Source organism: Lycium barbarum, chromosome 10 (genome assembly GCF_019175385.1).
Source record: "Lycium barbarum isolate Lr01 chromosome 10, ASM1917538v2, whole genome shotgun sequence".
Lineage (NCBI taxonomy): Eukaryota > Viridiplantae > Streptophyta > Magnoliopsida > Solanales > Solanaceae > Lycium > Lycium barbarum.
Window position 1 is genome coordinate 110,194,993 of NC_083346.1, and position 12,441 is coordinate 110,207,433.

General features: G+C 34.3%; 1 pseudogene; it reads left to right on the plus strand.

Moving 5' to 3' along the window:
• Positions 1-9,263: 9,263 nt before the first annotated feature.
• On the plus strand, positions 9,264-10,755 carry LOC132613309 (1-aminocyclopropane-1-carboxylate oxidase homolog 1-like; annotated as a pseudogene).
• Positions 10,756-12,441: the final 1,686 nt, after the last annotated feature.

Genomic DNA, 12,441 nt, shown 5'->3' on the forward strand with positions numbered 1-12,441 from the left:
TGTTAATATAACGCTAATTTCTTAGTACATTCTCGGTATTGTGTAGTAATATTTTATAAAAAATTAATTATTTTTTTCAGAAAAACAATCTGATTTGCTTTTGCCTATTTTCTAAAGAGGCGATCCTTGCAATCTAAATTTAGTGCTCCCCACCGTTTGATAAAGTCCACTACTGATTCATCTTTCCTTTGCTTTCCCTTGTTATCTGCATTAATTCAGTTGCCATTAATATTCAACTAAACGTTGCGTTTTGAGAAATAAGAATTCTATTTTCTTATGCTATTTTAAGAAATTATTACTTTCTTAATTACTTTTTGCATCACTTTATATCCTAAAAACTTCGTTTTAACTTATTTTTATGATAAAAGTTAAGATGTTTTATTGATAATAAAACCCGACATGAAGTAATCGTCAATTCACCATATTAACATAATTATGTAACTAAAATGTGATCTTTCTAATAGTTTGAACCTTTAAGTAAGATGATTAAACACCTCAATATTATATCAGAGCATGTAGAAGTTTTGGTTTCAAATTTCACCATCATTCATGATAAAATAAAAATCACATGCGTCGCTTATAAAAAGGACTCAAATCGTATGTGAGTGACGCGTTAAAAATATAATTACATAAATAAAAATATACTATTTATAATAACTTAAGCTTTTAGATGAAATATCACATACTTTAATATAGTTTAAAGCAAAATGAAGGAAATTGGTAGCCATTGCATTTGAATTTAAGCATAAAAAATTAGAAAACCATATGATTTCCTTCCTTTTTGTATTATATAGTTTCTTAAACAACCAAATTGTTTAACCTTAAAATGGAGAACAATTAAATTTATGCGTGATGTCAAAGATATGTGGCTCAATTCAATTCGAGATGAGATTACAAGATAAACGAATAAGTAAATAAAAGGTGCAGAGCTGACCAAATATTAATGATAACTGGCCTCGGGTATCGGAACCGAGGTCGAACCCTATTCACCGGGTGTTTACACAATGAATAATGAAGACAACCTTAGAAAATGTGAATGAACTCAGATGATTCTATTGCTTTAATACATGAATTCTCTCTTTCTTTCTGTCGCGGAACCCTCTACAATGAATGGGGGCCTCTTGTTTATATAATAGCGGAGTTCTAACCCTAGTACAATCCTAAGTAAGGAAAAGAAATCTGGTGATAGCTGTTTCCGAGATTGATGCCGAAATATCCGGCTGAGGGCGGATATTCCGGTCTTCTCCTCATGGTGGTTAACCGCCTCTGTTTTAACGCCTCGTTCCTGGATCGAGCTTGGAGCCTTATCCTTGATAAGCCGGTCGTATCCTGCCCGAACATAACCATGACAACGGGAAACCGAGCATGTCCATATCCTCGGTTTTACCCGTATACAGATAGTCCCCCCATTTCCCGAGGTGAAATTTTTGATGGCGGGAAATGGACCCAAATAAAGCTGAGCAACCGCCTCCAACTATCTAGGACAAGACCTTCTAGTCAACATTTTACTCTGCCTGATGCTAGGTCATTATTACTCAGCCGCCAAATCTTTTTTGGGAGACCTCCTTGTGTCAGAGTCCTTGATTCGCTATAGGACCCCTTGATTTCCTTTCTATATAAAGCCCATGTGCTCTTCTTTTCTCATGCATCTGGGCTTCTTCAAATCTAACTTTGCTTCTCCTAAAAAAACCTTACTGCGGTTCCCGTATTGAGCTCGTAGCACTCCCCGGACTTTGAATCTTCTTCCATCAGGGCGTGATCATTCACTGTTAAGGAAAACCTGCCACGAATATGGCTTACGTTCCATTATTGACCCAAGGTGAAGATCAGCATTCGTTCTCGCCGTCAACGGGAGCCGCCAGTTCTGATAAAGAGCTAGAATCTCTCGCTGCCGGTATCCTCCAGTCGGGATTTAGCTATACGAACGACTGCAAAATAACTAATACATGAATAAAAACTTGAAATGACAATATTACCCTTATCATCCCCCACTTAAATACTTTTCTTTTCTAAACCATATTGTTATATAGTTTTTAATATAATATTTAAATATTTTTCAAATAAATATTATTTTAATTTAATTGTAAACAAATTAATTTTAAGAAGTATATAATATTTATTAACTTTTAATATGACAAATAAATTACATCCAAAGAAATAATTTGTGCATAACTAAACCTTGCTTAATTAAACCATGCATAACTAATACCTGTATAACTAATACATGCAATACCAACATAACTAATATCTACATTACTAATACATGTATAATTTTAACCCGCTATCAAACGACCCCTTATATTTTGTTAGAGTTCCTAGCTCGCGGACCACTTCCCGAACATTCTTCAAACATGAAGATACTGTATTTTACGTACTAGAGTGGTTCATTTCTAGATAAAACAAAATATTCTATACTCGATTCTGTGGCTATCTTTCGTTTCCGTTGAATTACAAAACACTCCATAGTCAAATATCATTAACTTCCATTAATTTTACGTAATTATTCTCTTTGTCTATTTTTTATTTATCATGTATATTAAAAACAAATATTCATTTTTACTTATTCAATTTAAAAAATCAAGAGATAAATCTACCATATCATACTTTTTACCCATTATTATTTATTAAGATGAAAACTTCATGAAATTGTTAGTAACTACACAACTTTTAAAATATACTTATTTAATTGAGTTCAACTATTAAATAACTTAATAATAATTATGGGTAAATAACCTCATCATGATTAATTAATGTATATATTCACTTCATTAAATCACTTAATCATGATAAATTGCATTTGAGTTGGTGTAAACACCTGCTGTAGGTAAGTATTTACTGGAAAAAAAAAGTTTGTCTTTCCCTTAGGACGTTTGGCCATAATAATTATTCACTCTTTTCCAGATTTTTTTTCACTTTTTTCAAAAATTAGCGTTTGGCCATGAAAATTCAAAATACAACTTGAAGTTGAAAAAGTACATTTCAACAAAAAAAAAAAACACTATTTGCAAAAACTATCACCAAACACAACTCTAACTCCAAAATTTCAAAAAAGAGTGAATGTTTTTTTGATTTCTATGGCCAAACGCCTATTTAATATGCTAAAGTGGACAAATAAAAGTGAAACGTTATTTTTAATATATTAGATAAGTAACAGTGAACGGCGGGAGTGTTCTAAGTGTAGTTTTTTTCTAGATTAAATAAAATAAAATATTCTAGTATATTCGTTTCTGTTGCTATCTTTCGTTTCCATTTAATTAAAAAACACTCCACAGTCAACATCATTAAAAAATATTTTTTTTATATTATGCTGTTGTTCCATTCCCTTCACAATTCTGCAGTCCCAAACCCAAAAACACCATTTCTGTAACAAAAATGTCAAACCCAAACCCAAACCCATGTTAGAACAAAGATGATAATAATAAAATAAATCCAAAATAAATTTGCTTGGCTTAGAGACACGTTAAGACGTTTCTTGAAGATAGTTGGAGTCTCTCCCATGAGCAAACGGAAGAATAAATAACAACTCTATCTTCGGGATACAACTAAGCCACAACAAGTATTATTCAAGAAAGTTGCTCTTCTATTCTTGAATTGGTGATTTCGCCTTTTGATCAATGTCTCTAAAGTTTTTAGGGGAAATTGTTTTCTTGAAGTGCTTGCCTTTTCCAAAAGAATGAAACACTATTTATAGGATAAAAATTACATAACATAAAAGTTTTCATTAAATAGGATTTAAAATAGGTTCATGAATACATGCAACTTTCATGTAACTTTCAAGAACCTGAAACGTAAAATACTAAATGAAGAATGTATCTTCAAATTCACATTGATTTAGTTTGAAAAACTCTTATCAGATGAAATGTTTCAAAATTAATTAAAACATTAACTTAACAATTCCCCACTTGTTTCAAGAAATTTTGAAAATATTTTTGAGACATTAATCTAGTAATATGCATCAATAATGGTGTCTTTTGGACTTGAACCATTAGCTAGTGAATACATTCTAAATCATTGACTACTTAGTGAACGAATCTTGAACTGAGTAGATCATTAAATGAAGTAGAAAAATTTCCACGCACCTTACTATGGTCCGGTGAAAATCGTAATCCTTCGACACCTTAGGGCCATGTGTCCTGAATCCTTTAAACTAAGTGCTTTAAGATTTCCCTGTTAAAAATCTTATTGAAGCGGCCTCCACTTCGCACTTAGCGCGGTGAATTCATCAACAGTAACTTTGCATACTCCGACCAAACAGTCTATGAATTCATTAAGAGAATTTAATCTCATCCACCTTTAAAGCAAAGTGTCGGTAAATCTATCAAGAGGGTTCCTACACACTCCAACCGATACCGGTTTATAGACTTATTAAGAGAATATAATCCCATCCTCCTCTACAGTAGGAATATTGGTAAATCTATCAAGAGTCGTCATACTAACTACAACCGAGATCGGTCTTATAGATTTATTAAGAGAATAGAATCTCAACCTATGCACATTTACTCACTCTTTGAAGAAATGGAAGTTTTATTGATGTGCTCCACAATTGTAACTTTACTTGTTTTTCCCTTTGAACCTAAGATTACATCATTAGGTAGGGTTACCATAAAGTACAATTAATTTACAACAGGCTTTATTCCCATCCCTTTACAAGTTTCCATTACTAACTCTTTGCTTAACCCTTTAGACAAAGGATCTGCTAGATTAAATCTGGACTTCACATATTGAAGCGATATTATGTCATCCTCCAATAGTCTTCTCACATGATTGTGTTTGAGACGAACTTGTCTCAATTTTCCATTGTAACAATTACTTGAAGCCCGAAAAATAGCAGCTTTATTATCACAATAGATAGTCAAAGGTGGCATTGGCTTACTCCACATAGGAATATCTATCAGCATACTTCGAAGCCAGTCAGCTTCTTCTCCAGCAGAAGACATAGCTATAAATTCCGACTCCATGGTTGAGTGAGTAATACATGTTTGCTTCTTTGATTTCCAAGAGATTGCTGCTCCGGCCAAAGTGAAAATCCAAGCAGTAATAAATTTAGAGTCATTTGGATCAGAATTCCAAGTAGCATCACTATAGCCTTCAATAACTGCTGGAAAGGTAGAATAATGTAGGCCATTATTAATCGTGCCCTTTAGATGCCTTAAAACACGAATTAAGGCATTCCAATGTTCAACTCCGGGGTTACTGGTAAACTTGCTCAAAGTTCCTACTGCATAACCAATATCTGGCCTGGTACAATGCATGGCATATATAAGACTCCTAATAATCTGAGAATACGTCAATTGATCAAGAACGTCACTAGAGTTTCGCACTAGTTTGATGCTAGGATCAAATGGTGTAGGAGCAGGCTTGTCATCAAAATGACCAAACCTCTTCAGAACTTTCTCAATATAACTTGCTTGAGTAAGAGTCAAACCATTAGCTGATCTCACAATTTTAATGCCCAAAATTACATCAGCTTCTCCAAGATCCTTCATTTCAAACTGAGAAGCAAGAAATGATTTTGTTTCTTTAACTCTTTCAATATCAGTTCCAAAGATCAACATGTCATCCACATAGAGACAGATTATAACTCCAGAATTTTCTTGAAATTAATTTACTGAATATGCATATATCGCCACCATTGATTGAGTAGCCATTAGAAATCATGGCCTTTCTAAATTTCTCATGTCATTGCTTTGGAGCTTGTTTTAATCCATAAAGAGATTTACGAAGCTTACAAACTTTATGTTCCTGACCAGGAATGGTAAACCCCTCTGGTTGTTTCATGTAAACTTCTTCATCTAGATCTCCATTCAAAAATGCGGTCTTCACATCCATTTGATGAATTATCATATTATGAATTGCTGCTAAAGCAATTAAGAGCCGAATAGATGTCATCCGAGCTACAGGTGCAAAGGTATCAAAATAATCAATATTTTTCATTTGAGTAAAGCCTTTTGCTACCAACCGAGCTTTGTACTTATCTATAGTACCATCAGATTTTAATTTCTTCCCAAAAATCCATCTACAACCAATAGGTTTACACCCCAGAGGAAGATCTGATAAAATCCATGTATCATTTGACATGATAGAATGCATTTCATCATCAATAGCTTCACGCCAGAAAGGAGCATCATGGGAAGATACTGCTTCAGCATAACTTTCAGGATCTTTTTCAACCAAATAGACTTGAAAATCAGGTCCAAAGTTCTTTAGCTGGGCTGATCTTATACTGCGCTTCAGATGACTTTCTTCCACGGACTCAACTGTTTTTCTTTTAAGAGGAGATGTAAAAGAACTTGCATCTTGTTCTAAAGATTCTTTTTTTCTTAGGAAATATATTCTCAAAAAAGTTAGCATGTAAGGATTCAATAATTGTGTGAGGACTTGGAGTCTCAAGATTTAAGAATCTATAAGCCTTACTGGTCTGAGAATAACCAATAAACACACAATCTACTCCTCTATAGCCAACCTTAGCCAAATGTTGATCTGGTAATCTAACATGAACCAAACAACCCCATACTTTAAAATAATTTATATTTAGCTTTCGGCTCTTCCCAAGTTCATAAGGGGATGCCTCAAGTTTCTTGGAAGGTATTCGATTCAAAATATGACAGGCTGAAAATAAGGCTTCAGTCCACAAATTTCCAGGCATACCAGATCCATAAAGCATAGAATTAACCATTTCTATGAAAGTCCTATTTTTCCTTTTTGCTACACCATTTTTTTTGTGGTGTAAAAGATGTAGTCAATTGTTTTTCAATGCCTTCTTTTTCACAAAAATCAATAAAATCTGATTTTAAATATTCTCCACCTCTATTAGATCTAATTGATTTAATCTTCAAACTCAATTTATTTTCAACTTCTGCTTTATATGTTTTGAAATACTCAAATGCCTCATCTTTTGTTCTTAATGGAAAGACATATGTATATCTTGAGTAATCGTCAATGAAAGTGATAAAATATCTCTTACCATGACGTGACAAACAATCCATCTCACAGATATCGGTGTGAATTAATTCCAAAAGTGTGGATGTGCTTTCAACCGTCTTAAAAGGTTTCTTTGTTATCTTGCATTTACTACAAGTAAGACACTTAGTAGTATGATCTTTTCCACAGTCCTTAATTAATCCATTTTTCACCATAAGTTGTATGGATCCAAAATTCACATGACTAAGAGCCCGTTTGGATTGGCTTATAAGTTGCTTATAAGTTACTTATAAGCTATTTTCAACTTTTTTGAGTGTTTGGCTGGCCAGCTTAAAGTCATTTTGTGCTTAAAATAAGCTCAAAAAAATAATTGAGCCCATTTGACTTAACTTATCTAAAGCAACTTATAAGCCAAAATAAATAAATTAGATTACCCCAACTCATTTTTTTTAGCTTATAAGCTGCAAACAGCTTATAGGCATAAGCCCATCCAAACAGGCTCTAAGACGTTTATGCCATAAATCTAGAGACTCCACAATATAAGGAGAAATATTTTCATTATCAATATTGAGTTTGAACATTCCATTTGTAGCATAGCCTTTCCCAACAAATATGCCATTTTTAGACAGTATAAATTTATCTGCCTCAAAAATCATTCTAAAACCATGCTTCGAAAGAAGCGTACCTGACACCAAGTTCTTCCTAATTTCAGGAACATGCAATACGTCCATCAGCATGACTATCTTTCCTGAAGTAAACTTCAATTCAACAGTTCCTTTTCTCATAACCTTAGCAGAGGATGAGTTTCCCATATACAAAACTTTATCGTCCCCCACTAATTCATAGGTCTTGAAAGCATTTCGATCACCTGATATGTGACGAGTTGCGCCAGTGTCTATCCACCATTCCACTTGATTTCCTGCTACAAATGCTTCTGTAACCATTGCTACAAATTCATCTTTTCCATGGTTATTTGCCTTTTCTTTCTTCTTTTCAGCTTTAAGAATTTTACAATCACGCGCATAGTGACCAAATTTGTGACAGTGGAAACATTCAACTGACTTAGAATTGGTACTAGTACGCTTGAAATTCGTACTTCTCTTTGCCTTCGGAATTTTCTTATTAACATATTCCTTCTTGGTTGATTTTTCTTCAATCACATAAGCTTTCATGACGGGTTCCTTCAAAATATTATTGTCACGATATCGAGTCTCTTGTTCAATTTGCAAATGTTGCAACAATTGCTCAAGAGTCAAATCTTCTTTCTTGTGTAAGAGTTTGCTTTTGTATTCTTTCCAAGAGGAAGGAAGTTTCGAGACAATAGCACCAACATGAAAATTTTCATCAAGAGCAATTCCAGAGATAGCAATTTTATTAGCTATAAGTTGGAATTCTTGCACTTGTTCAGTGATTGACTTATCATCAACCATTTTGAACTCCATATAGTTTGAAACAAGAAATTTCTTTGAACTCGCCTCTTCCGCCAAATAGATATTTTGGAGAGTGTCCCAAATATCCTTAGAAAATTTGCACTTGGTATAATATTGATCATAAAATTTGTTGGACATTCCTCCAAGAATATAATTCTTACATAAATAATCATCATCTTTCCACTTGGCAATTTGTTCTTGAATCAAAGTAGCCTCGTCAGTTGCTACCTCAGAACCAGGAGCATTAGGACAAGGTTGTTCAACAACATATGCTAACTTCAACCGTCTTAAAAAGAATTCCATCTTTCCACGCCATCTAGGAAAATCTTTGCCATCGAATATTTCAAAATTAGGATTAGGCAAAGATGGAACACCATTCAATGTTGATGTAGCAGCCATAGAGACAACTATCTTCAAATTGTTAGAACAAGGATGATAATAATAAAAGAAATTCAAAATAAAGTTGCTTGGCTTAGAGGCACGTTAAGACGTTTCTTGAAGATAGTTGGAGTCTCTCCCACGAGCAAACGGAAGAATAAATAACAACTCTATCTTCGGGATTCAACTAAGCCACAACAAGTATTATTCAAGAAAATTGCTCTTCTATTCTTGAATTGGTGATTTCACCTTTTGATCAATGTCTCTAAAGTTTTTAGGGGAAATTGTTTTCTTGAAATGCTTGCCTTTTCCAAAAGAATGAAACACTATTTATAGGATAAAAATTACATAACATAAAAGTTTTCATTAAATAGGATTTAAAATAGGTTAATGAATAAATGCAACTTTCATGTAACTTTCAAGAACCTAAAACGTAAAATACTAAATGAAGAATGTATCTTCAAATTCACATTCATTTAGTTTGAAAAACTTTTGTCAGATGAAATGTATCAAAATTAATTAAAACATTAACTTAACAACCCAAACCAAGTTCCGAACCCAAACCGTCTGAAAGAACTAAATGAATTCGACGAATCAAAAATCGGAGTAAAAGGCCTAGTCGACAAAGGCCTTACAACCATACCCACTTTCTTCATCCACCCATCAGAACCCGACCCGAAACCCACAACCCGACTCGGTTACAAAAAACACTCAATCCTCGTCGTTGACTTTTCTCTCCCTCGGTCAATGCTGGTTGACCAAATTCACAGTGCGTCAACGACACTTGGATTTTTTCTAGATTATTAATCACTCTGTTAACGTGGAGGCAATAAATAAAATTGTGGGTTCAGTTAAGTCATTTAATGAATTGCCTGCTGAAGTGAAGATGGAGTATTATAATAGAGATATGACACGTGGAGCTGCGTATTCTACGAATTTTGATTTGTATAATTCTAAAGCTGCCAGCTGGAGGGACACGTTGCAGATGAGGTTGTGAAAGAATGCAAAATTTCTGTGAATCTTTGAATGCTTTCTATAATTCCCGCAATATGAAAATAGCTAGTAGTATCTCTATTGATTAAAAATTGAATAACCTAGGGTGTGTTTGGTATGGCGATAAATGTTTTTCACTCGGAAAAGAAGTGATTTTTCTACTCATTTTCTTGTTTTTGGTACGCAAGCTGAAAAATGTCATTTTTAGAGTATTTGCATATATTCAAAGCAAAATACTATCAGTCTTTTGAAATCGGAGGGTAAATTTTGGTGGTGGGTAGGCGGGGTTGGAGGTGGGAGATGGCGTAGGCAAGGGGTAGGTGGGGGTGGGGGTGGGTAGGCGGAGTTGAGGGTAGGTGAGGTTGGAGGGGGTGTTGGTGGGAGGTGGGGTTTTAAGGGGTGTGGGGGTGGGTAGGCGGAGTTGGGGGTAGGTGGGGTCGGTAGCTTTGGGTGGCAGGTAGGGTTGGAGGGGGTGTGGGGGTATTGGTGTGTTCTTATTGATCCGGAAAATGTTCTTCAAAACATTTTCCTAGATATTAATGCAACCAAAAAAGGAAAAGTAGGAAAACTTTTTCCGTCATTCCAAACACACCCCTATTCCTATATAATTTTTAATATGAATACTATTTAGACATAATTCTAATATTCCTAACAACTTTGAATTATTTTTTCCAACAGGTTGGGTCCCACTCTGCCAGAGTGGGAGTACGTGCCGGAGGTATGTAGGGAGGCGGCGGTTGAGTGGGACAAAGAAGTAGTGAAAATTAGGGAAGAATTGATGGGTTTGTTATGCGAAGGCTTAGGGGTAAATAAGGAGAGATTGAGGGAATTGTCATGTTTAGATGCAAGAATAATGGCTGCACATTACTACCCTTATTGTCCACAGCCAGAGTTGACGAAAGGGCTAACGCCACATACTGATCCCGGGGTGTTGACGATGTTGGTGCAGAATGAGGTGATGGGGTTGCAAGTTAAATTTGGTGATGATTGGGTTGATTTGGAGCCGATTCTGGGAGCTATTGTCATTCACTGATTGCCAATGACAAAGGTAACTTAACATCTACTTTAGTTGCAGTGTGCAAATTTATTCAAGGTGACTCCAAATTCTTTAATTCTTTTAAGTTTTAACCCTTATTTTATTAGAGTTCCTAGCTCACGGCCACTCCCGAAGATTCTTAAAAAATGGACAAAGGTGCAAATATATTCCTCAACTTTGCGATTTAGAGCATATATATATCACTCGTTAAAAAGGTGGTGCATATATACCCCGTAGTTACACAAATGGTGCAAATATACCCCTGCCATTAGAAAAATGATGCAAATATACCCTTTTCGCAGCCAGAAGTTTTTTGAAAAATCATTTAGCTTATCTTCTAATTAAGAAAATGTCACGTGACTTTTTAAAAAAAACGTCTACTCATTTTTCTTAGTAGACTTATTCTTTTAAAGCCACGAAGCAATTTTTTTTCCTCGTGGGTTGTCTCATTCGTTTTGAAGGAATATCTCTTTGGCTTTAAAATAACATAAGTCTATCCATTTTTTTAAGGGGAATTTACTTGGGGTAGAGAACATATAAGCGGTATTTATATTTAGTAACTACACTATACTTTAATTGCATCTGGTAACTAAATGTTGTATTTCAATTACATAAGGTAACTAACACGTAACTCTCTCTCTCTCTCTCTCTCTCTCTCTCTCTCTCTCTCTCTCTCTCTAACGTGTTCTCTTTTCCCTCACTTTTACTCTCGCCCATCTCCTCTTTCCCACCCTTCTTTCTTCCTCTCCATCTTCTCTGGCGAGTCAAGCCGCCGCCGTCGAACCACCCTTAAACACTGTTGAAACACCGCCGCCCCCCAACATTCTTGAAACATAAAAATAAAAAATATTTTCTCCGTTTCTTTTTACTTGTCCATTTTTTACTCTGCACGCACCTTAAGAATTGATAAATGATGTATATATTTTACTGTAATACTCATATTAATTGGCATATGGTCTCCATAGACTTGAAAAATGATTTGAAAATGAGTAATTAATGTTAATGAAGAAAAAAAGAGTACAAATTTACTCACACCGGATGTTTATACTAACATAATAAATATATAACATGTGTTCAAATTTTAAAAACCGATAATATTTGGTTTGGTTATGGTTCTATTAAAAAATAACCGAATAAATTACCGAACCAAACCGATAAATTATATAAATAAATTTTATAATTTATATGTATAATATTAGTTTTTCATAAATAATTATAAATATTTTATACCTTTTAATCATTAATTTGATTCTTGGTCTATTTATTTCACATGATTTGTTTAAGGGCCATGTTTTAAGAATATGTCCAAGCCCATGTCTTTAAGGCTTTTAACTCTTTTAAGCGTTAAGTGTAAACCTATTAACAGAAACTCACGTTAGAGTTTAATGCCTTTAATTTAAATTTTTAGCCTTTCTTTGTCAGCCATTTGATTTTAGGTTTTTTTTTTTTTTTTTTTCGAATTTATACCTTTCTTTTTTCTTGTTTGAATGAGTCCTAAACTTCTAATATTTTTCATATGAAAAGGACAGAGGTTGCAGATTTGGAGGTTCCTATAAAAGATACTTCAGTAACATCAGCATTTGCTGCAACTCAAGCACATGGTAATGCCCTACTACTTCTTCCGTGGGTAATCCTCCTAAAAAGCAGAAAAAAACAACTCCTTGTAGCTGAGACCCTAGCCTT